The following is a 25,903-nucleotide window of genomic DNA, read 5'->3' on the forward strand; positions in this document are numbered from 1 at the left end:
GGGTCCTGGGATTGAGCCATACATTGGCTTTCTACTCCTCGGGGGAGTCTGCTTCTCCCTCTCTCTTTGCCTCTTTCCCATGTTTGTGCTCTCTCGCTCTCTCTCCGATAAATAAAAAATCTTAAAAAAAAGAAAAAAAAGGAAGAAGGCATTTGTGGAAGAGTAGTTACTAGATGTGAACTGTATGCCACGAAATGCTTCCAGGTCTGAGTGCAGAACAGAAGCGCTGGGACAAGCAGTGTGTACCTGGGCTGGGAGTCCACCATGTACCACATGTGATGGGGCATCAGGCTGATGGTAGGAGGGTAAATGATTACCCTAGAGCCTCATTCAGTGATGGGTACTGATAATACTGGTGTGCAGTTAACATTTTTTGGGCATGTGTATGTGCTTATCCCTATCACAAGCATTTCACAATACTAGTTTCTGTCAGTTTCACCATAATGGGTCTCATTAGTTCTACTCAGCTAGACATTAGGAACAGATGGAGGTGCTGCCCAATACCAGCCAGCCTGCTGTGGGACTCAGCAATTCACCAACTTCCAAAAAGATAGGGAATGAGGCAAATGGCAGTTTGGAGCTAATTCATAAAAATGGAGGTGTGACTAGAATAAAATAGACAGGGGTGCCTCAGTTTCTCAGTCGATTAAGCGTCTGCCTTCAGCTCAGTTCATCATCCCGGGTCCTGGGATCAAGCCCTGCATCAGGTTCCCTGCTCAGTGGGGAGTCTGCTTATCTCTCTGCCCTACCTCATGCTCTCTTTCTCAAATAAATAAATAAAATCTTTAAAAGTAAATAAATTAATTAAAAATCAAAAAAAGGGGCAGCCCAGGTTGCTCAGTGGTTTAGTGCCGCCTTCAGCCCAGGGCCTGATCCTAGAGACCCGGGATCAAGTCCCTCTGCCTGTGTCTCTGCCTCTCTCTCTCTGTGTTTCTCATGAATAAATAAATAATCTGAAAAAAAATTTTAAAAAAAGAACACAATAGATAGCTCAGAAAGAGGCATTGGCATAAGAATTTGGTTTATAATAAAAGTGACATTATTAGTCAGTGTAGAAAAAAAGCACTAGTTCATGATTTGCCGGCTCTAATACATAGTCTGGTTCTCTATTTTGTAAAAGAGAAATAGATCTTACTAAATAACATACAAAAACAATACCCAGGTATGTTAGAATTAAATATGACAATATTGATAGACAAAACCTACATATTGTATACCCAGTGTTGACCATTGCTGTAAGTCCTTTACATTAAAAAGAGCTTTGGTCCTCAAACAAGCCTATGAGGTAGGAATGATTATTTCACTCCCACCAATGAGAAAGGATAGAGGCTAAGTAACATTGTGCAAGGTCACACAGCTTACAAGTGTTCCAACAGCCATCTCAGACTCAACATGTGCACAAGCAAATTCCTAATCTTCCCCTTAAAAACATACCCCTTCCGCTATCATCCCCTTCTCAGAACATTACTTACTCAGTCATTTAGTTTCTCAGCCAAAAATCTCATGGCCATCTTTAACTCTTCTTATAGCCTGCATACAAACATTTTGGAAAATTCTGCTGGATCTAGGTTGGCTAGGTTGGTCCACACCTAATTTCCTGGTTTGTTTCAAGAGGCTCCTAAGTGGTCTTCCTGCTTTCACCTTTGCTTTTCCACAATCTATTCTCAGTGAAGCATAAGATACAAGAATAATCACTTAAAATATAAACTAGATCAGACTATTCCTTTACCTGGAACTGCTCCTCCAATTAACCCTAATAGCCGGGTCCCTAACCTTCAGGTCCATATTACTGAAAAGTATCCTGACAGCTTGTCTAAAATTGCAACCCACCATCACCTCACCATCTGCTTCCACTAGCACTTCTAATCTCCATACCCTGTCCTTTGAATCATTGTTGAATATTGCATATAATCTACTTAACATACTATTTTTTGTCTTCTCTAAAGTGTAAGTTATGCAAGGACAGCATCTCATCTGTTTTGTTCACATATGTATACTAAGTACCTAGCACAGTGCTTCACACTTAATATAGACTCCATTAATATTTGTTGAACTAATGTTTAGACTGGGATTTCAAACATAGGCAGCCTGACTCTATAGAGTTCATAAAATTAATAACTGAGCGGTTCTATAATAAAACGCTTCTTTTTTCAAAAATATTTTATTTATTTATTCATGACAGAGAGAGAGAGAGAGAGGCAGAGACATGTTGTGCCCAAGATCACGAATCCGAGAAACCACCAAGGAGGCCGACACCGATGCAAACACAGGAGGGTTTATTTACAAGCTCGAGCCTGGGTCCAAGTATATCCCACACAGCGGAGCAGGGACTTGGACCCCAAGACTAGGAGTCTTAGCAACTTTATAGGGGCCCACTGGCCAATGGGATACGCAGAAAGTTGCACAGTCATGCTGGTCCTGATACTCGCGGGTGGCCGATTGAGTTACATTGTTATGAGCCGATTTCTGATTAGGGTGTGCCCTGGTCTTTGACTAGGGCGGGGCAGTACCCTAAACAATAAGCAGGTCAGCACAAGGCGGGTGCAGCACAAAAGAGTCAGTCCTGCTCTGCTTGTCCAGGGGTAGGGGATTTTGTTAAATTTCCTGGGTCCCACAAGACACAGGCAGAGGAAGAAGCAGGCTCCATGCATGCAGGGAGTCCCACGTGGGACTCGATCCCTGGTCTCCAGGATCACACCTCAAGCTGAAGGCGGTGCTAAACCGCTGAGCCACCGGGGCTGCCCAGCAGTTCTATAATAAATGAAATTATTAAAACAAATGCTCAAAAATTGGTGAACAAACTAGAGTAAAAGGCTTTAGTAATATTAGAGTACTAAAATAAACTATTCAGGGAAAATGTGATAGTTTAAAGCATGTAAGAATTAAACCTTTTAAAAAAAAAACAACGGGATCCCTGGGTGGCGCAGCGGTTTGGCGCCTGCCTTTGGCCCAGGGCGCGATCCTGGAGACCCGGGATCAAATCCCACGTCGGGCTCCCAGTGCATGGAGCCTGCTTCTCCCTCTGCCTGTGTCTCTGCCTCTCTCTCTCTATGTCTATCATAAGTGAATAAATAAATATTAAAAAAATAAAAGGTAGGTAAAAAGCTGTGTTGATAGCACGATCCACCTGTATTAGATCAAAGCCTAGTTACAACTGATGGCAAAAGAAGGGATGCAAAAACTTAAAGCAAGAGCCACTTATCTAGAAGGCAAGCTGAGAGATAGATGTCAAGCGCTTTAGTGCGGGGCTGTGGGTAACCCCTCCTGCAGAGTAAGGGGAAGTCCCAGTCATACAGGTAGAAGAAGACAGATCACATGGGCTTCAAAGACAATGCTCACCTATTTCCCAAATTTGCCTGAGATAAGAAAAAGCCATTATCATGTATCTGATGACGGCATACACTATATACAGGTACACAGAGTATTACCACCACATAAAATGACTGTGATAAATGTGCAGAAGAACTACATTTTCCAAATACCTGTCCCAGTGATTGCCTCTTAGTCTGAGACATAGCTGCTTTGGAAAAGTGCTTCACATGCTACATACCAGCTCCTAAGTGGAAGTATCATTTCCGAAATTAAGTTGAAAGTTGAGTTCCTAATGCAATGGAAATTCCAGTTGCATGATATATTTAAGCTATGAATTGGCATTGCGGAGAATTGTTTTAGGGCTATCATTTCTTGGGTCACTTGTCTTCTGCTAATTTCAAAACAAGAGTACTTTCTTGTTTTTCTAACTAAGGTACTAAAAAGAAATCTCCAGTAAGTTTGTAACATTTTCTTGTAAATTTCTTTGGCCTCAGCGCATTGCATTTTAAACAAGTACATTGCAGGTTTGTGGAAGAACGCCAAATTTGTATTTGAAAAATGTAAACAAAAGCCACAAACAAACCTTCTTCCTATTGCTGATGACTATAGTATACATAGTTCACGGTGTCATTTAAATAGATTTCAAATAATTTTCCTGTAATTGCTAATCATTTTAGTAGGTGGCCTAAGGTCAGCAATCGGTAATCACCTGAAACTGTTGAAAATGAAGCCCTGGGATCAATAGAACATTCTTCTTCCCATGGAAACACAGCCCACTCAGGTGGCTGTCTTCACGGTCTCTTTCTGTTTTGTATTTATTGTAGATTCACAGCGTACTTCTTAGGGAAAAACAACAAATTATGGAAACAGACAAAATGTCTCTCACCAACTTCATGACAGAGATGGCATTTGTCACGGAAAACATACCCTAAGAAAGGCAGGAGGAAGTGTACAATTTGGTACAGGTGCTAAGATTGTAAAGTGAAGTTCTTAATTTCTAATCACTATGCATGGCCACTGGTCCGCTTTCTTTTAAATGTATTTTGAAATATATTATAAAGACATATACTTACCTGAGTATGTGTAATTCTACCAGGGGTTTATTTTTAAAGACACACTGAAACTGAATATGCAGAATTTTGGTTATTTGGCTAGACAGAACATTACACATCAATAACTGTTAGCTTCGTTTTTATTTTCTTAGGCACTAAAACGTTTCAGTTACTGACGATGAATAGGAAGAGGAGTTATTTCCTGAAAAAATACAAAAATATTTACCGTTGCATTGCATAAAACAGATTTTCATATATAGTGCCACCCCTTGTTAAATAGAAAGCAGACTTGTGTTTATTATAAAGTTCATTACCATGTGTACAGATAGATGTGTTCTTGCATATTTCATAAAAGCCATTACTTGATATTAAGAAAACTAAACAAAACATTTAAAGATGTTAATGTTTTCTTGTGGACAAGAGTAAAAAAGGGATACGGGAAAGAAGGGAATCCTTCGGATGTTGTTCTTGCCTTTGTTTTCTGGAGAGATGTTGTAGAAACCAGGTTTTCCTCAGTGGACTTCAGTATTTTGGAGGGGATGATCCTAAAAATTTAGGACCGATGTCAAGGCTGAGCTTGCGATAAACACAGGAGATGAGTAGTAAGCTAGAGAGAAGGAGACATTTAGAAGTAAGAAAAGTGATCTAAAAGGAAAGAGCGCGCACATCAGCCAGTGGGTGATCTCTAGCGATATCCTCTTTGCTCACGTAAATATTCCAGAAAGCCCCAACTCCTGTGAACTGAAGAGGAGAGGGGGAAAAGAAAAAAAAAAAAAAAAAAAGGTAACCAAGAAGGAGATTTAGTTTCGCGCTCCGGCGTCTGCGCGTGGGCGCGGGCCCGCCGCTCGGTGCCGGTGTCCCGCGGGGGCTCCTCCCGGGGTGGGCGCTGCGGTCCGGCCGCAGCTCGGCTCGGGCCCCGCGCGGCTGGGACGGGACGCGGCCGCCGCTCCTGCGTTGCGCGGCCCGGGCTGGAGCAGGCAGCGGCAGCGGCCGAGGCGCGGTCGGCGGCCCGCGCTCGCCCCAGGGCTTTCGGAAAATAAAGGGGTCGGGGAGCCCCGAGGGTCTCGAGCGGATGCTCCGTAGCGACGATTCCGCCCGGACGCCTCGTGTTCCACGGACCGACCCTGCCGTCCTGGGGCCGCGGCCACGCGGGTCACGGCTGGGAACCCCCGGGCCGCCTTCGCAGCGAGTGGCTTAGCTGCCCGCTGGGCCGAGGTGCGGCGTTTCCCGCGGGCGCTTCCGTCCTGTCGCTGTGTGGACCGCGGAGGGGCTGGCCAGGCGCCAGCTCCTGCCCTGAGGTCTCGGTGGGCTGCGGCGGGCATCCCCGTCGCGCACGCACTCGCACTCGCACTCGCACACTCACACGCACTCGCACTCCCCACCCGAAGCCACGGAGCCTCGCGCCCCTAGGCCGGTGCGTGCTCGGGTTTTACTTGGTACTTGGAGACTTTCTGAGTCCCCCGCTCGTCGGAAAGAGCGAGCGGGCGGGGCGGCCGGACCTGAGCCTCGGGGACTCGCTGCGACGGTCCCGGGGCGGCCCTAGAGCCTAGAGGCGGGCCGCACGCTCGGGCGCTGGCGGGGAAGCCTGACCCCTTGAGGACGGGAGAGGGGGTGCCGGGCCGGCCGAGCCGGGCTGCGGAGGCTCCGAGACCCCCGGCGGCGGCGGCGGCGGCGGCGGCGGGCGGGCACTTCTGTCACGTCGGGCGACCCGCCGCCTCCGCTGCTTGCTTCCAGGTTCGGGAGCAGAACGTCCAGAGGCCGGTCCCCGCGCCCGCGCCCGCGCCCACCGGGTCGGGCGTCTGCGCACAGCAGCCCGGAGCCTGGAGGGGCGTCCGGCCGCACCCAGGACCCCCGGACCCCGCGGTGGGCTCCGCCACCGACTCGGCCGGACCACGGCTGGCTCGCGGTAAGCCCGCCGGCTGCCCCCACGGAGTTGGCCCAGGGCGGCGGCGGCGGCGGCGGCGGCGGCGGCGCGGGGTCCACGGCAGCGCCCGCCCGCGCGGGTCCCTCCCCTCCCCTCCCCCCCCGCCCCCCCGGGCGCGCAGAGCGGTGCGTGGGCCGCGCATCCCCCGGGCCGGCGCTCCCGAGCGGGGTCCGTGCGGACCCGGAGGCAGGCGGCCGGCCGGGACGAAGGGCGGGGTGGCTTCCTCTGGGCTCCCGCCGGCAGCCGTGGGAACGCCGACTTTACCCCGAGGGATCGCGGAGGGGGCCGGAGCTCGCCGCCCCCGCCGCGCCGCCCCTCCCCCGCCGCCCCCGGCGCGGCTCGGAGCATCCTCCCTCCGCCCAGTTCGGTGCCAGCTGCGTGGGCTCCAGCTCTGGCGTTTTCCTTGGAATGCTCCACAACTCGGCGGCGACGGAGGAAACCCCGCTGCAATCGGCCGGGCGTGCTGTCCCCGGCGGAGCACCCGCGCCACGCGTCCTGGGACCGGCCTCGCCTCGGCCCGGAGCCTGCCAACTTTGCAGGTAAAGGGGGTGTCGCGCCGCCTCAGAGCCCCGTTTGACCGCGGCTGCACGTCGCTTCTCTCTGGGATCCCGGTGAAGTTTCTCCAGTGCCCGGGAAGCCGGCTCCCTCCCGGGAGGCGGGCATCCCCGGGGGTCAGGAGTTCAAAGGCTCCGGCCGCAGGGTTTCTCCTGAGGGCTCCAGACCGCGGTTGTGCGGCTTCCTGCGGCTGAGCCGGGCCGCGCGGGAGTTTGGGGATGCTCCTCAGCCTCTCGCGGCACCCAGCTTGAAAACGGGGGAGAAGGCGAGCAGTGAACCCCCGAGGTGACTTATATGGTAAACAAAGCGGCTGCGGCCACGCCGCGGTGCCGGGGAGGAAGGCTGTTTTTAGCCTTTCGTGCGTTTGGGGAAAATGGAGATCCTGGTGGCCCCTGGGCGTCTAGAAGTGAGCCCTAGACTCTCTGGCACCGACCCGGGGGAAAGGGAGAGGAAAGTGATCGATGCTCTGTCGATCAGTTACGCTCTGCGTCATTTTCATTCTCTACCAAGAAACAAACACTTTTATCGGTGTTGCTGGACCAACGCGAAGCGATTCCTAGTTCGCTTGGCAACTGAAATTCCAACTAAGCCGATGACCCTGTTTGCTACTTGGGTAAATCACGGAGATTCACAGCACAACTTGTTGTTCCAGCTGTGAACTCAGCTGCCTTTTGTGACTAGAGCTAGCGAATCCTGGCAAGGGTTGGAGGATTTGGGAGAGACTGAAAAAAAGGGAGGTGGTATCTTGTCTGTATTCACCGTGTTGCATCCACTATGATGCATCCCTGTTCACATGGTTTCTTAGGGAGACCCTTCCCAGTTAAATTACACAGCTATAAAATGCAGCGGGTTTCTCACTGCCTACTGAGTAAGCACCAAGCCAAAGGAGTGGGAGGAGGCAGAAGCAAGGCTTACTTCTTTTATTAAAAATAAATTTACAACAGACTTGTAAAACAAACCAAAAAAATCTTTCAGGTTTCATGTAATTTCATGCTTTTCGATCGTAGTAATCACAAAATGACATACCACAAATGCTTTAAGAAAAATGGTTAACTAGAGGTTTTTTTTTTTTTTTTAATCTGGATTAGACAATAAGAGTAAGAAAGAGTGGGTGGATATGTTAAAACATTGAAATCATCATTTCCATGTTATGGTTTGCTATTTAAACTGACATTTGTAATACATACTTCTTATTCTGGACGGCATACGAGGAAACATTTCTCCTTAAGTATTTATGGCAAAGAATCAAGGTACAGGGATAACTAGTACTTTAGATATTAGAATCAAAATTTAAGTAAGACGTTGTAAAGAAGCACTTTAAAAATTGTATTTATGAATTAATGCAGTTAAGGCAAATCACATCAGAAGTCAAATGGGCCTTATCAAAGTATTTTATGCAGATGTCTTGTATTAATAAAGGTTAGCGCAGGTAGAAAGCAAGCAAGCAAGCAAGCAAGCACTTACGTTGCTTATGAATAAGAAACCAGGGAGCTGGAGAGCCTTTCAATAGAGCTCCGATTAGAGCTCAGCTATTCTGCAAACTTGCTGTTATGGAGTGAAGAGCTGAAAGATTTACGCTAAGAAAGTTGCCCTCAAGGAGAGATGCTAACTGGTTAATGAGACTGATACAAGAGGTGCTTAATATTCCAGTGAATAAATATAATGAATATATTGTTAGATCAATAGTTCAGATAAGGCATAGTGAGATGTGTCATTGCAAATTTAGAAAAGTTCTTCATCCTGTTAACTTAAAGAAACGAGCATTCATCAAAGCAGAAAGTATCTAAGCTCAACACATAGAAGAAATGTCTCTTTAGAAAAATCTTTCAAACATTGCCAACATTTCTAAAAATCTCTGACTTTGGAAAATAAGTTTCCATTTACTTGTTTAATGGTTCTCAAAGATTTATAAAAGGTAAAATAGATTTCCATTATTTATAAGCTGTAAAATTTTGTCGTTTTTGTGTTCTTTATTTTTCTGCTGCATTTATTCCCAGAAGGTCAAGATTAAAATGCACATTAAAAACTATGAGAAAATTAAAGTTCTCTATGAATTTTATGGCCACTTTGACAATTAAAATAGACCAAATAACTTTCCATATAAGATAACCTTAATTAACTCATACTTTACATAAGTAAAATATCTAAAACATTGTTATTATTCTTTCTGTTTAGGAGAAACTCAAATATCTTATATATCTTCTTCAGCAAACCCATTTTAAACTTTTAAGCTTAAACCTATTAGAGCATGATAAATTTCTATTGAAGTATAATAATAGCCTTTAGGATGTGCTGATTAACCCCACTGAATTAAACAATATTTTTATAAATATATTGTTGAGAATGTTGGCATGCTTTTAAAATTGTGCATTTGATTGCCAGGGTAATTTCTGGCAATTAAGATTATCAACATTACCTTTAACAACTAAAAACTGAAATTATCTTTTCTAATTACTTCATATATTGTAACATAAAGATATACACATATTTGTTCAATACTTAAAATTGTGAATATCAGTGCTCAAAGGCATGAAAGATTTTTTAAATACAGATATACAAAAATTGCTCAACAGTATAGCTAGTATAGTAAAACTGTGGACCTTTCTTATGAAAAGATGATTGTTTTATTTTTTAAGATTTTATTTTTTGTTTATTAGAGACAGAGAGAGAGAGAGAGAGAGAGAGAGGCAGAGACACAGGCAGAGGGAGAAGCAGGCCATGCAGGGAGCCCGATGTGGGACTCAATCCCAGGTCTCCAGGATCATGCCTTGGGCTGAAGGCGGCGCTAAGCCACTGAGCCACCGGGGCTGCCCTGTTTTATTTTTTTAAAACAAGCTAGGTGGCAGGAAATATAATAAATGATTAAATCTTTCTTTTTCAAAATCATTATTGCCAAACACTTTATGAGATCAGATTCTAGTGTGTGTCTTTACTTTCTACGTTGTTTTGTCTGGGCTAACTTGAAGCCAGGTAAATATACTATTCAGCCTCTTAATATCTATGGAAAACCTCCCATAAGCATTTTGGTTGTCATTGAAAAGGAGATTGAAGAGACAGCTCAAAATAAAAATCTTGTCTTTTTTCACCAAATTTATGCCCATCACCTCCCTACCCCAAATACATATTAAAACCGATTAATTCAACCCCACTTCCTTGGACAGTTGCTTCAGAACTCTTTTCTGTCCTTATGTTTTCTTTTTTCTTTTTTTTTTTTTAAATTTATGATAGTCACACAGAGAGAGAGAGAGAGAGAAAGAGAGGCAGAGACACAGGCAGAGGGAGAAGCAGGCTCCATGCACCGGGAGCCCGACGTGGGATTCGATCCCGGGTCTCCAGGATCGCGCCCTGGGCCAAAGGCAGGCGCTAAACTGCTGTGCCACCCAGGGATCCCTGTCCTTATGTTTTCTACTTTTAACCCTCCCAGATGCAATGAGATCTCAATATTTTAAGAGATGGGAGACTATTTTGATCAAGGATAGAATATCATGGCTATATCTTTTAATCAGTACAAATACAGACCTGATCTCTGAAAACAGAAGTACTGCCAGAAACACTCTATGATGAAAAAATACATTTAGAAAAAGTAGCCATTCATTCGCTAAAATGAAAATGAAAGACACATGCCTTGAAAATATACCAATTTAAAACTATGCTGTTCTCTCTGAGGCATCCGGTGAATGAAGTGATCTACTTAAATTTTTTACAAGTCTTAGTGATCCTTTGGAAAGTTCAGTCTTGCTTAAATAGTATGCAAAAAAGAGATAAAGGTTTCAGTACTGGATCTGCTTCTGTAACTCATCAGTAAATAACATGCCATTAATATTATTGTATGTTTTGTCTCCTTTTAAAAAATGTTTCCTTTGAAATATAGCAGTGTTACAGAGTAATGGCTTCTCGTGGAGCAAAAGATGACACATAGGCACAGTTTTATACATAAAATTAAAAATGTTAATTAAAACATTAATTTAAAAACATGCCTTAATCACTTTATCTAGCACACTGCCTTCTTTTTGAGGAATAGCAAGTGCAATGAAATCAATCAGACATGTATTCATTATATTCTGCTTATAGTTTGCTATTATATTTTTAAAATACATTGAAAAAGTCAACGTAAGTAATTTTCTTGAACAAATTTCATTAAAGTTAAAACTTGTTTAAGACAGAACACATGAACTATTTCATGTTCATGAAAGGAGGAAAAAGAGATGGGAGCCAAAGCTTATGAGTGCTTAGTATGTACCAGATACTATGCTAGAACTTAAAAAAAAAACAAGACAACTTTTTCTCATGTTTATTTTCACATCTACCATAAAACTAGTATCATTAACACCCTTTGAAGACTTTGAAAAGACCAAAGTTCTAAAATACCACAAAGTTGCTTTGTGGCAAGTCTGGATTTGAGCCCTTGTCTATTTGATTCTAAAACTGACTTTTTTTTTTTTTTTTTACTTAATTTTTATGGCTTCTGAACTAAAATTAGTGTCTCTTAACAAGGTTCATAAGTTCACGGTATTCCTACCACTTTTATGTCTTTAATTTTTCGGATATTTTAACATTGGGGTATAATCTCATTATGAGTTATCATCAAACAATACTCTGTTAACTAAAGTTCTAAAAGTTTCGAAGCAGAGCAAGAGCTAAGCCACTCACCTCAAGCAGGTTGTTCTCAAAATTATTTTTCTTCTTCTTGAATATAAATGTAATGTGTATGGAAAGAAAAAAAAAGCTTTTTATGGATAAAATTGGAGGTTATAATTTTTTTTGAGTCATTAAATTACAATTTATAAATAAAAAATTCTCATTCAAAACTTTAAAACATCCCTAGGCTGTTAATAAAATATGTTTGTTTATAGAAAATGTAATCGTGCTAAATAAGCATGTTAGGTTTATATTATCGCATCTTGTTGATGCTATATAAAACTTTTAGACAAGTGTTTTTATCTTAATTTTATCTGAAAAATTTAATCGCCTAATTATTTTTAATGTCCCTTGGTATTTAACCAGGGGAGCTCTCATTCATATATCCCAGAAGGCATCTGTCAGCTGGTAACATATTTTAAGAAATTTGCCACTTTTTTTTTTCAAAGGTATATCTGCAGTTAAAATGATGTGATTATGTCCAAAGGCTTATTGACATTGAAGTTAAAGGAATAGTTTTCTTGAATATGTGTAATACCATTGCAAAAATTAACACTGAAATGCTACCCATTCAGTAGATATTTATTGAATATTAGTAAGTGAATAATTGAATAATTAGATGAATGGCAGAAGAATAAGGTCTTCATCTTTGTATTTTCTGGCAAAGTTCCCTCTGTATATAATAAATTTCCCCTTATTTCCTCCTGTCAAAATGTTCTTCATGCACTAAAGTCTAGTTCACCAGTACTGTCTCCTTTGAAAGTTTCCTTCCTGTCTCCAGGTGTTGCAAGTATAAATACCAGCAAAACTTTGTTATATTCTGATTTGCAGGTGGGTACAGGTCTGTCTCCTGAGCTAGACAGTAAACTCCTTTAAGAAACCCGGAAGATGCTCAAAAAAATCTATGAGTTTTTAACTGAATTAGATTGTAATAAGTGTTATGCTTTTGTAATTGACCCTAACTAATTGATTTCAGTTTTGTAATACCATAGTTGGCTGAATTTTGAGCATATTTATTTATAGACTGAAGTCAGTTATAATAATGACATTGCACTTGCGTGATATATTGCATACCATATTATTTCTTATGTTGCAGAAGTAATGAACCCATAGTTATTCAGTGGCTATAGCTTGCAGTCAACTAGTTACTCCCATCATGCTCATTGGATTTATATATAGCTAATTATCAATGTGTTTTAGTTTACATGGTGCTGTGACGCAGTTCTTATGGGAGAGTGTCCCATGACACTGGAAGTGTGGTCAAAGTTGAAAGAAGACAGCAATATTTCTTAGGAATATCTACTGAATTAAAGAAAGCCAGAGACTTCTTGGGAGTGATTATATTTGACAAATTAAGTTGAGAATTCATGTCAAAGACTTGACAAGTACATGATGTCCAACTGTGCATGGCATGAGCTTTTTTTTTTTTTTGTCTTTTCATTCTATTTCATTGAGAACCAAGGTTTATGAAAAGTGTTCAGATACTCTGCTACATCTTTCCTATGTCTTACCTCTAAATAATAGTGGGGAAACTACACAACTGTGGAAGCTAGATCCTGTGCATACCAGGATTATATAGTTCATAGCACATTGCACTGTAATTTTCATTTTCACTGTATTAGTACAATTAGGGTTCAATGTGTGCTTTTTGAATAGATGAATGGAGTAAATGAAATGAATGAATAGATGATTGGTCTATTGTCAGCTGCTATGTTCAACTCTTGCTGTGCTTTCTAGTAACTGGTCACACAGCAGTATGAATTCCCAAAACCACAATGGAAGGATGAGAGGACAGGCGTGTTGCATAGTGTACACTAGTGAAGAATGGAGAATCCATTGTGTTTATAGATAGCCATCCCTGCTATTTGTGACAACACAGGTATCATTTTATGTAAAGATCCCCTTCATGCTAGGTGAGATAAAGCTGCATATCCTGAAGATCACATTTAAATGAATTCTCTTCAGTGATAGTTGTAATGTGACAAGTGCAGGTATTGGGTCTTGTTTAATTTCATCTAGAGTTATACATAATGCTGCACTTAAACATATACTAGCATTAAAAACCTATATTTAAATTAATTAAATATAACTTATAAAATATAAATTTGATTAGATAGAATATTAATATATTATGTATAATAAATTAATACAAATACTTTATAAACATGTATCATACATAATATTATATTTTATATTTTTATATATATATATATAGAGAGAGTGTGTGCACATGTGTGTGCATATTATATAAGTAACAAAAAGAATGAGGGACTGCCCCTGGGTAGTAAGCTCTTAAAATAATGACCACAGAGTAATTATCAGAGATAGTGAGATACAAATAGTTAGCAGAATGTAGAGTAGCCCATAAAAGACAAGAGAAGTTATTTGCCAATGTCAGTGTCCCTATGGAATGGTTAGATATGTAATGAATGACTTGGAAGGTTATCTAATTCAAAAGTCTTTTTCTAAGCAAAACTTTCAAATCTTACTAAATGATTTTTCGCTAATATACTATATGCATATATATATATATATTTTAAAGATTTACTTATTTATTTATCAAAGAGAGAGAGGCAGAGACACAGGAGGAGGGAGAAGCAGGCTCCATGCTGGGAGCCTGACGTGGGACTCGATCCCGGGACTCCAGGATCGCGCCCTGGGCCAAAGGCAGGCGCTAAACCGCTGAGCCACCCAGGGATCCCCTATATGCATATATATTATATATATACACAAATATAGGGTGGTTCCATTCTAGAATCATCTAGAAGTTCTCGTATCCAGTGCTAGTGTTTCCTAGCCAGCTGCTCTGTCTATAGATGAGAATGTATTGAAGACTTAGAAGCAGACCATCTTTCTCATGGTCTTAAATGTTTGGAACAAAGAAAGGGACTGGACAGCTACATTAACCTTTATAAAAAAAACTTTTTTTGCGACCTACATTCCTAGGACTACCCACTTTGTGCCGAAATTTTGCTTTCTGAGAGTCAGCTTGTGAAATAATCAGAGTTCCTACATCTAAGCTTCTGAGAACCTCTATAGTTAAGAGAAAGAGTATTTTTAAAGAACAGTCAAATTTTGGGATTATTATTGCTCTGTAGGGTATTAAATAGCTTTGCATCTTAAAAAAAAATAAGACATATCCCTATGTATTGGTTGAATAAAAAGAAAATCTTGGCAAAGGGAAAAGACTCATTTGCTTGTCTAGTTCATTTTAACCTCACAGCTTAACATTTTGATTTGTAAAGTACAAGCTACTTAGAGAGCTGAACGGCATACTTTTTTCATTTAGTATTCCAGCACGTTCTTGAAACAAAGTGAACCAGCAAATGATTTTGCCCTTTCATGAATAAAAGAAGGTATAATGAAAAACATTTCATCATAATAGTACTTGTAGTAAAGAAATTTTTCCAACATATAAAATATCAACAACTTTAACTTGAAGAATAAAAGCTTGTTTCTATTCTATTGTACTTAGCAGTGAACCACTAAAAGAATTTAAAGCAAACTTTCTAATATACTTAAACACTTTCTTACTAGTTATTACACTGCTATAATTGAAATATTGAGTACAATTAAATATTAGTAATTGCCTCATTTTGATTAATAGTTCATTGTAATCATTTTTGGCAACAAAATGCAGATCTGTTGTATATTATAATATTTTAGCCTCTGATTTTTTTGTGACAGATATTTATGAAGTAAAAATAGAAGCAGAGATTAATCTGAGAGGTAAAAAAATGGAGTATTTGAAATAATCCATTGTTGAATAATCTAGGTGTATTTGAAAAACATAATCTTGATTCATTTTAGTTTATTTAAAGAAAGTTCTTTGAAAGCTGGGCATTCTTACAATGGCTCCTGGTCTTAAGATTCAAAATAAAATCTCATCTATAAAAATATACCAGGATTATGTATCAAATATTTAATGTAATTATAGAGAGTCTCTAACTACTTCTAAAATGCATTGGCATTCAGTAGCTTTTAGAAGTGTTTTAGAGCCTTCCAGGATTTATTTTGAGTTTTTAATCAAAACGAAATGGATGTACAAGTACAGCAAAGACAGTGACTGCTCAGAGGGTTTCATATACCCTTTGGTTCATTTCCAGTGCAACATTCAGTCATACTTACTGTTTGCACTTCATCAGTCCTCTCCCCACAGATGGGCTTCTTGTTTGAGGCTGCATCCTCATAGAGAGGAGGCTTATGACAGAGGAGTTGCCATATATAAATTCACATTCCCTGCTGCCTCAAATGGACCAGGGTGCTTCCATATGTAGATGGTGACGATGATGAACATTTATTTTTCTGAACATTTACAAAGTTGTAAGATCCTTACTCAAGGTTGAATTATGACTTATGATAAAATATCATTAATAGTTTCTTTTTTCTTTTTCTTTAGGTTAGAGATAGAAGTTTCTTCCTAATGTATTTAAGAAAATTTGATATCAGGAAGGATTTAAGCAAAAACTTTTAAGGAAGGAGATTTCATATTGCCACATCCTCCCTTGATATTTGGGGAAAGGCAAGATTAATTTAATCTATTGTGTTTAAGGAAAATGAGTAATTGCATTCTCTGTTACGAGGATGAAATCGTTACAAAGTTGGTCCTGGGAGTTTTTTAGCCCCTTTTTTTTTTTTTTTTTTTGATTTACACTAAAATGAATGCTCACTATAATCATGAGGATAAATACTAACAGTAGTTACTATATGAATATTTTCAAATGTGAAACACTTATGTGAAACATCAAAATACTTAACATATGTTGCTGATTTATAAATCATAGTCATTTATTTTAAAAAGAATTTAACATTTTAGTTTTAATTCAGGTAACAAGTACTTTTAGTTTACTTACTTAAAATTTTTAGCAGTACTTTTGAAAGTGTTTGCCAGTTATTTGAAATATAAATGTAAGACCAAACACTACAAAATATTTATGACTTTTGATGAACTGTTGTTGTCTTTATTTCTTTACGAGTATGTTGAAATAAATATGAGGGATAGCGTATTTATCTTTAATAAAGATAAAATGTGCATGTGCTTTTGGGGGCTAGGCAGGATAAGCTGGATAAATTTAATTTTCTATTCTTTTCAAGAACAATCATAAATATGTTTTATTTTCTCTTTTAGTTTTCTTGTGTATTTTTATAATTGCATATGTAACATCTGCTACTTTCAGATGCCTTCGCTTCCTTTTCGTGACGCCATGTCTCCGTGGGGAACCACTAGGACTTACTAGCGTGTTTTGTGTCAGTATGGTAGCAATGAATTTTTTCGGTCTTTGATTGAAAATGTTTTGGTTTTCACCTTGCTTTTAAAGCTATTTTCATTTGTTCGAGTATTCTATATTGGGAATTATTTTCTTTCAATACTTTACAGACACCACCCAATTGACTTTCGACTTCCATCATTTCTGTTGAGAAGTCAGCCATTGGTCTGACTGTTGTTCCTCTGAGAAAGGTGTGTTCTTAATTTTTTATTGGTTTTATAAGTTTTTTTCTTAGTCTTCTGTCTCTGTAGTCTTCCAATAATGTGCTTACATGATCTCTTTGAATTTCTACTGCTTGACATTTGGAATGGTTCTTTATAATGGATTCATAAATTTCACCAGTTTTGAAAAATTCTTGGTCACCTCTTCAGATATAGTTGGGCACTTTCCTTTCTTTTCCCTTAAGAACTCCAATTATACATTTTTGCCTTTTTACTCTGTCATATATCTAGTGGTCTTTTCATTCTTCTTATAATGCATTTTCCATCCATTTTTGCTCTCTCTGCTATAATCTGGTTAATTTTTGTAGTCTTATTTTCCTTTCATGAATCTTCTTTTTTTTTTTTTTTACTATGTCCTATCTGTTGTTAAACTAATTTAATGTTATTAATTTCAATTATTACATTTTTCACTCTCAGTATTTTAATTTGATTCTTTTAAAATAGATTTTAGATCCCTCATAAAATTTTCAATTTTGCCATCTTATTTCTGAGTATTTTTGAACAACACATTCAGTTTAAAGTCTGAGGCTAATAACTACAATAACAAAGGCCATGTGTTGATATGTTTCTCTTAACTTTTTATTAGAATGCCTCACAGTTTTTTATTTAAAGGTGGAAAATGGGGGCCGCTTGGTGGCTCAGCAGTTGAGTGTCTGCCTTTGGCTCAGGTTGTGATCCTGGGGTCCTGGAATCGAGTCCTGCATCAGGTTCCTCCCTCTGCCCTATGTCTCTGCCTCTCTATCTCTCATGAATAAATAAATAGAATCTTAAAAATCTGCCCTATGTCTCTTCCTCTTTCTCTGTATCTCTCATGAATATAAATAGAATCTTAAAAAAAATAATGTATATCAAAAATTATAGAGGGCAGCCTGGGTTGCTCAGCGGTTTAGCGCTGCCTTCAGCCCAGGGCCTGATCTTGAGACCTGGGATTGAGTCCTATGTCAAGCTCTCTGCATGGAGCCTGCTTCTCCCTCTGCATGTGTCTCTGCCTCTATCTCTTTCTGTCTCTCATGAATAAATTAATAAAAAATTTTTAAAAATTATAGAAAAAATTATAGCTTTGCCATCCTCTCCCAAAGAGGTTATGCCCTATTCTCCAACAGGCAGCTAGAATGGAAATAGACATCTTAATCCAATCATAAGCTGAGCTGATCAGAGGCTAATTTTCAGACTTTGCAAGTCTCTGAATCCCTGGTTGACCCCAGTAATACATGATAGGGTCTCAGGGTCTAAGAATCTTGGATATTTAATAAGACTACTTCTCATTGCAGCTTCCATAATAATGAGTTTTGTCTTTGAATTTTTGTGAGATTGATGAATACTTCGCTCTAATTTTCAGCAGCTTTCTGATAATGTCTTATTTTCTTGCAAAGCTTAAGATTTTAACAAATGCTTTGAGAAGAGTTCTTGAGTGTGACACTTTTATCAATCTCCCTTTTTTCTAGGCTATAGGAACCTTACATTCTTGTTGCCTTGGCGAATGCCTTGAGGGGAAACATGATTTATAGACGGTCAGTTCACTTCTCTATGGCTCCTCTCCATCTGAGATCTTGGCTCCCCAAGTTAGTTAGGTCTGCAGCAGTTCTTTAGATAGAGGGTTCTTTCTTTGTTTACATTTTCCAGCTTTTCTAAATGTTATCAGAAAGAATGTTAATCCACTATATGTCATTCTGTCATAGTTAGAGATGGAAGTCATCTTTTATACTTGGACTTCAATGCTGAAAAATTTTGTGAAAATGTTTAAAAGAAAGCAACTGTACTCATATAGAATAGTATAGATATGTAATTATACCCATAGAGAGATGACTATGGCAAAAGAGTTCTAGAATTTTTAACCTTACTTATTTATTTGTGTGGAAGTATCAACATTATTCTTGAATGATTAGTAAGTCTTTGACACTAGAAACTAAACCATTTTAAAGTATTTTGTATAAAATAATTCATAACAAAATCAAATTAATCTGGCACAAATCAATTATAATTAAGTTCCAATTAATAGCTCTTTCTTACTGAATAGCAAACACACTATTAACAGAACAAAAAGTAAAGGCAATATAATGCAGTAGCAATTTGACCTCTTCATCACTGAGGTTAGATATTTTTCAGGCCTGTGGTTTTCTAAGTAATCTTCATTTCTCTCACTTGAAGTCCATTATAAAAATCCTATTTATTGCTCACTGGTGTTTGTGTTATAGCTATAACTGCTACTGTTAAAATTACCTGATATATTTCCTTAAAGATATTCTTCAGATATACTACATTATTGTATCACACCAGATAATGTAAGTTGACATCATTCAAACTTGCTTATGAAACAGTATTTCTGGTTTTATCATCAATATCATTGCAGCATATTATTAATATATCTGCTCATTGTTTTCATTTGATCCAAATCAGGCCTTGTTTACCCTGAGATATGCATTTGTCTATTTTAATCTTTGCTCAAGGGATGTAGGAGGGCATGAGGGTAATGCTGAATTCCCATTATAGACTTGACCATGGTTGGATCCCAAAATGATACGGGGTCAGCTCTGTTCTGAGAAAAGTTGTCAATGCTGAATCTTTTGGGCTAGAGAATTGAGTTTTTTTCATAGTGTCTTCTGCTTTAATATTGGCTTTAAGTATAATGAGGCCCCAGTGGATGGCCTGAGTAAAGGTTTACTCAGAAGATTGTGAGGAGTTAAATTTAATTCTAGACCCAGTACTGGTCAGTTGTGTCCCAGAAGGGAGATCCAAATTTGTTTGGGCTGACATTCCTAATCTGTCCCTAAACCCAAGATCTGAAGCCATAGCTGTGACCATGGTCCTTAACACTACCATCTCCTATGATGGAAAGGAGTTCATCTCATGGCCAACAGCAGGTACACCATTCTACTTCAGGAGAACCCATCTTAAAGCCAGGCTTTCCTTCTAGTGGAAGATCTTGGTCACCAACCCTGAGATTCATCTAAGTTGTTGTGTGTATCAATAGCTTATTATTTTTAGTTCCTTAATATTCCATGGTGTGAATGAAACAAAATCTTCATATCATTGGGATGACAACATGGACAAGCTGGAAGGCATAATGATCTAGGAATTTACTTTCCCCTGAGCTACCTTCCTATCAAGGACCTGAGCGTCTGCAACTGCACACCAAGCTCCTACCCAAGAAGCCCATAGATTTCATGTAACTGGGAATTGAGGTCTTTGTAATGGGACTTAAGACAATATCCTGATACATCTGGAGGGAGGTAACCAAGCTTCTCCAAAAGTTGTAGGGTGCCATCTGGAGGACTTTGGGGCTATAACCCAAGACTGGCCTTAAGGAAAGAGCAGATGTTGGAGGTCTCTCAAACCTGACTCAGAGTATCATCTCATTTCTATGTCACAGACGTATAGTTCTTAATTCTTCTTGGCCTGAGTACTTTCTTTTATCTCCACACATTGTGTAGATTTGCCAGAAAATCATCATGCCACTTTTCTCTTGTTTTTACTAATGACCAAGAAAACCTCACAGACTTCCCTGATTTGCTTGAAGGCTTTCTTGGAAAATTACTTCAGTAACCTTTTAGTCATCTCCTAACTGGATCTATTTTTCCCCAGGATAATAGGATAGGGATTGAAGTGTGATACTGGAGAGGCCTGCTGTGTTTTACTTCTTATCTTTTTAGGGTGCTCTCAAAGCCTCTTGATGTGCCCTCTGTGAAGACCAGGTGCTCTACAGGCAACAAGAATGATGTGGACAGGAACCTGAATACCTCCTTCATGTATTTCACCTTGCCCCTCTACCTTTCCTGTCTGCTATTTTTATGTACCATAATGGTCCAGAGATGCTGCTGTGTGTATTAAAGATTTGCAGTTCATCTATTAAAGATTTTTCCATTTAAGTTTTTTGAGGGCCCCTCAAATTTATACTGTACATATTTTTCTTTACAAACATCAATTTCAAGGCATAACTACTACATAATGTCAAGCCCTCCAGACTGAAATTCTCAACCCTACTGAGCTCAATTTTCTTGAGTGTTTCCTAAAGAATGACACGCCTAATATAATTTTTCTTCACATCTTTTTCCCATCTCTTGTTTTGTGATAATGTGTTTGCACTTAACATCACAATGCAATCCCTCCAGTACACAGTTAAGCATGCTGAGTTGCTAGCTGGCTTTTAATGATTCTGAGATTTCAACCAGCTAAGAACATGGGAAGTTTAAAGTGCTCTCCTAGTGGCTAGAATGGAGTTTTCCAACTTTATTCTGAAAATAGTAGCAAAGTAGCATGGGTTAACATTTAATAGCTTATTGGTCTATGGCAGGCCCTGGGCTGATTGGTTTACTTTTTTTTTTTTTTTTAAGAGATTTTATTTATTTATTTATTTATTTATTCATAGACACACACACACACACACACACAGAGGCAGAGACACAGGCAGAGGGAGAAGCAGGCACCATACAGAGAGCCTGACGAGGGACTCGATCCCGGGTCTCCAGGATCACGCTCTGGGCTACAGGCGGCGCTAAACCACTGCGCCACCGGGGCTGCCCTGATTGGTTTACTTGTATTGTCTTATTTTATTAGCCTCGTGACAACTGTCCTCATCTTCATTTTGCAGATCAGGAAGTTAAAGGCTTAACTTAGGACAGTTAAGAGAGCTTTTACAAGTCACATAATTAGTATGTGGTATAGCCCTGAATTTAACCCAAATCCTACACATTCTCAAACCAAGTTTCAAGTATTATACTATAGTTTGAAATCTGAGGCATTCTGTCACTGTACCCTTGTAAGCAGCCTCTACAAGCCTTTCGTTGTTTACTGGTCTTAGCACATATAACACAATGTTTCTAAGACTTTTGAGATTTTATAATACTTGCTATAGCACTTGTTAAGGTACTAACTTTTTAAGGACTGGTTTTAAATCCAATTGTACAATGCCTAAAGAAACAAAGTGTCTTTATTCATTCCTTTTTGTGTCTCTTCATTTATCAATGTCAATTTCAGGGGAAAAAATCAAATTTTTATCTTTCTTCCCCCTTTTAAGCATACTTTAAATATGATTGTTACAAGGTCTGCCTCTTGATTTATATTTTTATTTTTTTACGGATACCATCTGTAACCCCCAGAAACCATTCATTTGTTTTCCATCACTGTGATTTGTCATTTGAGGATGTAATACAATTGAAATCATACAATATTTGACTTTTTGAGATTGGCTTCTTTCATTGAAGATAATGCTCTTGAGGTTCATATAAGTTGTTGTGTATAACCATAGTTCATTCCTTTTTGTTGATAGTATTCCAGATGTGGATGGACTGCACACTGTGAATGGTTATTCACACACTGAAGGACAACTGGGTGGTTTCCAGGCTTTTGCCATTACCAATAATGCTGCTATAAACATTTGTGTACACATGTTTGCATGAACATAAGTCTTCATTTATCTGGGAAGCATGCCCAGAGTATAATTGTTGAGTCATGTTAGTTGCATGTTTAGATTTTTTAAAAACTGCTACACTATTTTTTTTTTTTTTTGCTATATATTTTTTAGAGTGTCTATACCACTTTACATTCCTAGGAGCAATATACGAATGATCTAGTTTATTTTATTTTTTTTTATTTTTATTTATTTATGATAGTCACACAGAGAGAGAGAGAGAGGCAGAGACACAGGCAGAGGGAGAAGCAGGCTCCATGCACCGGGAGCCCGACGCGGGATTCGATCCAGGGTCTCCAGGATCGCGCCCTGGGCCAAAGGCAGGCGCCAAACCGCTGCGCCACCCAGGGATCCCTAGTTTTTTCATTTCCTTAGCAGATCAAGGTGTGGTAAGTTAGGGTCACGTAACATCCTTACTTTAGTGTCATTATTATTTCTTACTTCCATCATTCCTCTAGTAGTGACATCTCATTGTGGTATTAATTTGCATTTCTCTAATGGTGAATAATATTAAATATCTTCTTTTGTGCTTACTTACATCTGTATATTGTTTTTGGTGGAATATCCCTCAATGTCTTTTGTATATTATCTAATGTTTTGTTTTTGTTTTCAGTGTTGAGCTTTGCAAGTTTTTTATATATTTAAATATTGGCCGTTTATCAGATATGGTTTGCCATTATTTTCTTTAAGTCTGTGGTTTGTCGTGTCATCTTCTTGACAAGATCATTTGCAGAGCAAATGTTTTTATTTTGATTAAATCCAACATATGACCTCTTTCTTTCATACCACATTTATTTTTTTAAAAAGAGAAAATAAGGCATCAAGGTGCCTGGCTGGCTCAGTTGGTTAAGCGTCTGCCTTCGGCTCAGGTCATGGTCCCAGGGTCCTGGGATTGAGCACCACATAGGCCTCCATGCTCAGTGAGGAGTCTGCTTCTCCCTCTCCCTCTGCCCCTCCCCACTGCTCATGCTTGTTCACTCTGTCTTCCTCTCTCAAATAAATAAATAAAATCTAAAATAATAATAATAATTAATAATAATAATAAGGCATAGAGAAAACAAAAGATTTCCCAAATTCTCATAGCAAAGAAAACTAGTTTATTGCCTCCATCACTTGCTTCTGGTTACAGTGTTCTATAGATGGGTGTCTCAATGATCCTATCCCTATCTATCTGCTCACTTCTAGACTATTAGTATTTGTTTATATACAGGTTTAGAATAAGGTAAAAATTTGTCTTGATTAAATATACATTTGCTTATTATGACCCTCTGTGTAAATCATGTTATTATATACCATTAAGCACAATATCAACTGTTTTTTATTTTATTCTGTATCAGTTTTAAAGTTTTTTGCAATGCCTCACTTTGGATCACTATACAAAATTTTTGCTTGTGTGGTGACTAGTATTAGGTGAGTCTGTCTTGAGTTACAGATTCCAGGTGAATTGTTTGCTTGAGTAGCAAAAAAATTTCCATTAGGAATTTATCTGAATTTGTAGAGGAGATTCCTGGCAGTCTGATACTTCACTCTATAATGATCAGTATTCATATGGCAAAAGAATGTTACTTGTTTCCAGTTGTAGACCCAAATTTTAGACAAAAGGTGGAAAGCCATCTTTGGTGTGGGATCTACTGGAAATGTTATAAAGTTGAAAATGTGTAAGTAAATTTGTAGTTCACTAAAGTCAGAGGTGGAAATTAAAATGACAAGAGAACATTAAATATAAATTTATGGATACTATTTAAGTAATAGTACTCTAAAACATACAATAGTTTGGGCCATATGAAGCTGCCTGTCTCTGGTCCTTTTTTCACACACCAATTGATATGATTCAACCAGGTACCAAAAGAATTGTCATCATTAGATTGTTAGAGGGCCGAGTTAGGGGAGGTTGAGGAGAGATGGTGTAACTGAACTAGGCCTTTGTCATTCATTGCAAGACATCAATGTAAGTGTCTATAGAATCACATTAAAATATTTTTCTTACAAAGTTTATCTTTTTTAAGTATTTTTTTTCCTTTTTAAGTATTTACTTTCTAATACCAGCCAAATCTATACTTGCAAGTATCTAAATTTTTTTAGTTTTATTGAGATATAATTAATAAAATTATATGATATTTAAAGTATACACTATGGTGATTTCATATATATATGCAATATGAAAAGATTCCTTCCATGTAGTTAATTAACACATCCACTACCACACATATTCATCTTTTTCTGTTTTATTTTGTGCTGATGAGAACATTTATGATCTATTCTCTCAGGAAACTCAATAATTACACAGTAGAGTTTTATCAAGTGTATTCACCATGTTATACATTAGATCCTCAGACCTTATTTATCTTAGAGTAAAAGTATGTATCCTTTTACCAACCTCTTTGTTTCCCCCACCTCCACCCCACAGGCCCTGGCAACCACTTTTATACTCCCTATTTTTATGAGTTTGACTTTATTTAAATTCCACACATTTGTGAGATCACACAGGTTTTGTCTTTATCTGTCTGGCTTGTTTACTTAGCATAATACCATCGAAGTCCATCCATATTTTCTTAAATGTCAGGATTTCCTTCTTTCTCATGACTGAATAATAGTCCTGTGTGTGTGTATGTGTGTGTATCTTGCATCTTCTTTATCCATTCATCCCTTGATGAGCACTTAGGTGATTTCTGTGGCTTGATTGTTGTGAATAATGCTGCCACAAATACAGGAGTTCTGGTAACTCTTTGGTGTCCTCTTCTCATTTCCTTTAGATAAATGCCCAGAAGTAGGATTGCTGATTATATGGAAGTTCTATTTTTAATTTTTTTAGGAAAAAAATATTTTTCAGTAAACACTTCTAAATATCATTTTTATAGTATTCACATGAATTATTCCTAATTGTTAATAATCCTCATTTGAAGCACTAACTTCCTAAGTAAGATCTATTGTATAATACAGCGAGAAATATTTTTTCCTGTGGTACCAGATACTTGGCAACAGTAACAATGAAAAATAGCAGAATTAAATAATTGATTTCTTCTGCAATCGAACTCTATTTGATTTGATTAACCTTCTCTGCATTTTCACTGACATAATTTGTCAACAAAGTTGTAGAGAAGAACAAAACAAATCAAGACACAAGAAAATGCGTATTATTTTCTGGTTGCAAAAATTCTGCTTAAGGTAAAATTTGTCTGAAAATTAATTATTGATGGTCCGACTAATAAAAAGATCGTATTTCAGACTCAGATGTGATTGATTTTACAGTAAATTACCCCAGGAGGATGGAATGTTCTGGTTGCTGGAATATTATGGTTAACAGCATTTGAGAAAAAGGATAGCATGATGACACACTTCCAAAATGTCTGTCATTTAAATTGCCCTAAACCACCCTGGCTGTGTGGAAGGAAGTGATTAAAAGCCTCAGATTTGATGTTACATAGACCTTAGTTTGAATCTTGACCCTCACATTCACTAGCTGGATAACCTTTTATAAATCACTTAATATCTCTGATCCTCAGGTTTCTCATCTATAAACTGAGGAT

The 25,903-nt window shown here is 38.8% G+C and overlaps 1 protein-coding gene across 2 annotated transcripts in view; it reads left to right on the top strand.

Moving 5' to 3' along the window:
* Positions 1-6,597: 6,597 nt before the first annotated feature.
* TRPC4 (transient receptor potential cation channel subfamily C member 4) overlaps positions 6,598-25,903 on the top strand; it is a 208,226-nt gene continuing 188,920 nt past the window's right edge. Inside the window, exon 1 of one of the 2 annotated variants that reach the window (XM_025462421.3) lies at positions 6,598-6,827. The gene's annotated coding sequence lies outside the window, so the exon portion shown is untranslated. The remainder of the gene's footprint in view (positions 6,828-25,903) is intronic. The other variant, XM_025462422.3, reaches the window with a different exon arrangement.

This window comes from Canis lupus, chromosome 25 (assembly GCF_003254725.2).
Source record: "Canis lupus dingo isolate Sandy chromosome 25, ASM325472v2, whole genome shotgun sequence".
In the NCBI taxonomy this organism is placed as follows: Eukaryota; Metazoa; Chordata; class Mammalia; order Carnivora; family Canidae; genus Canis; species Canis lupus.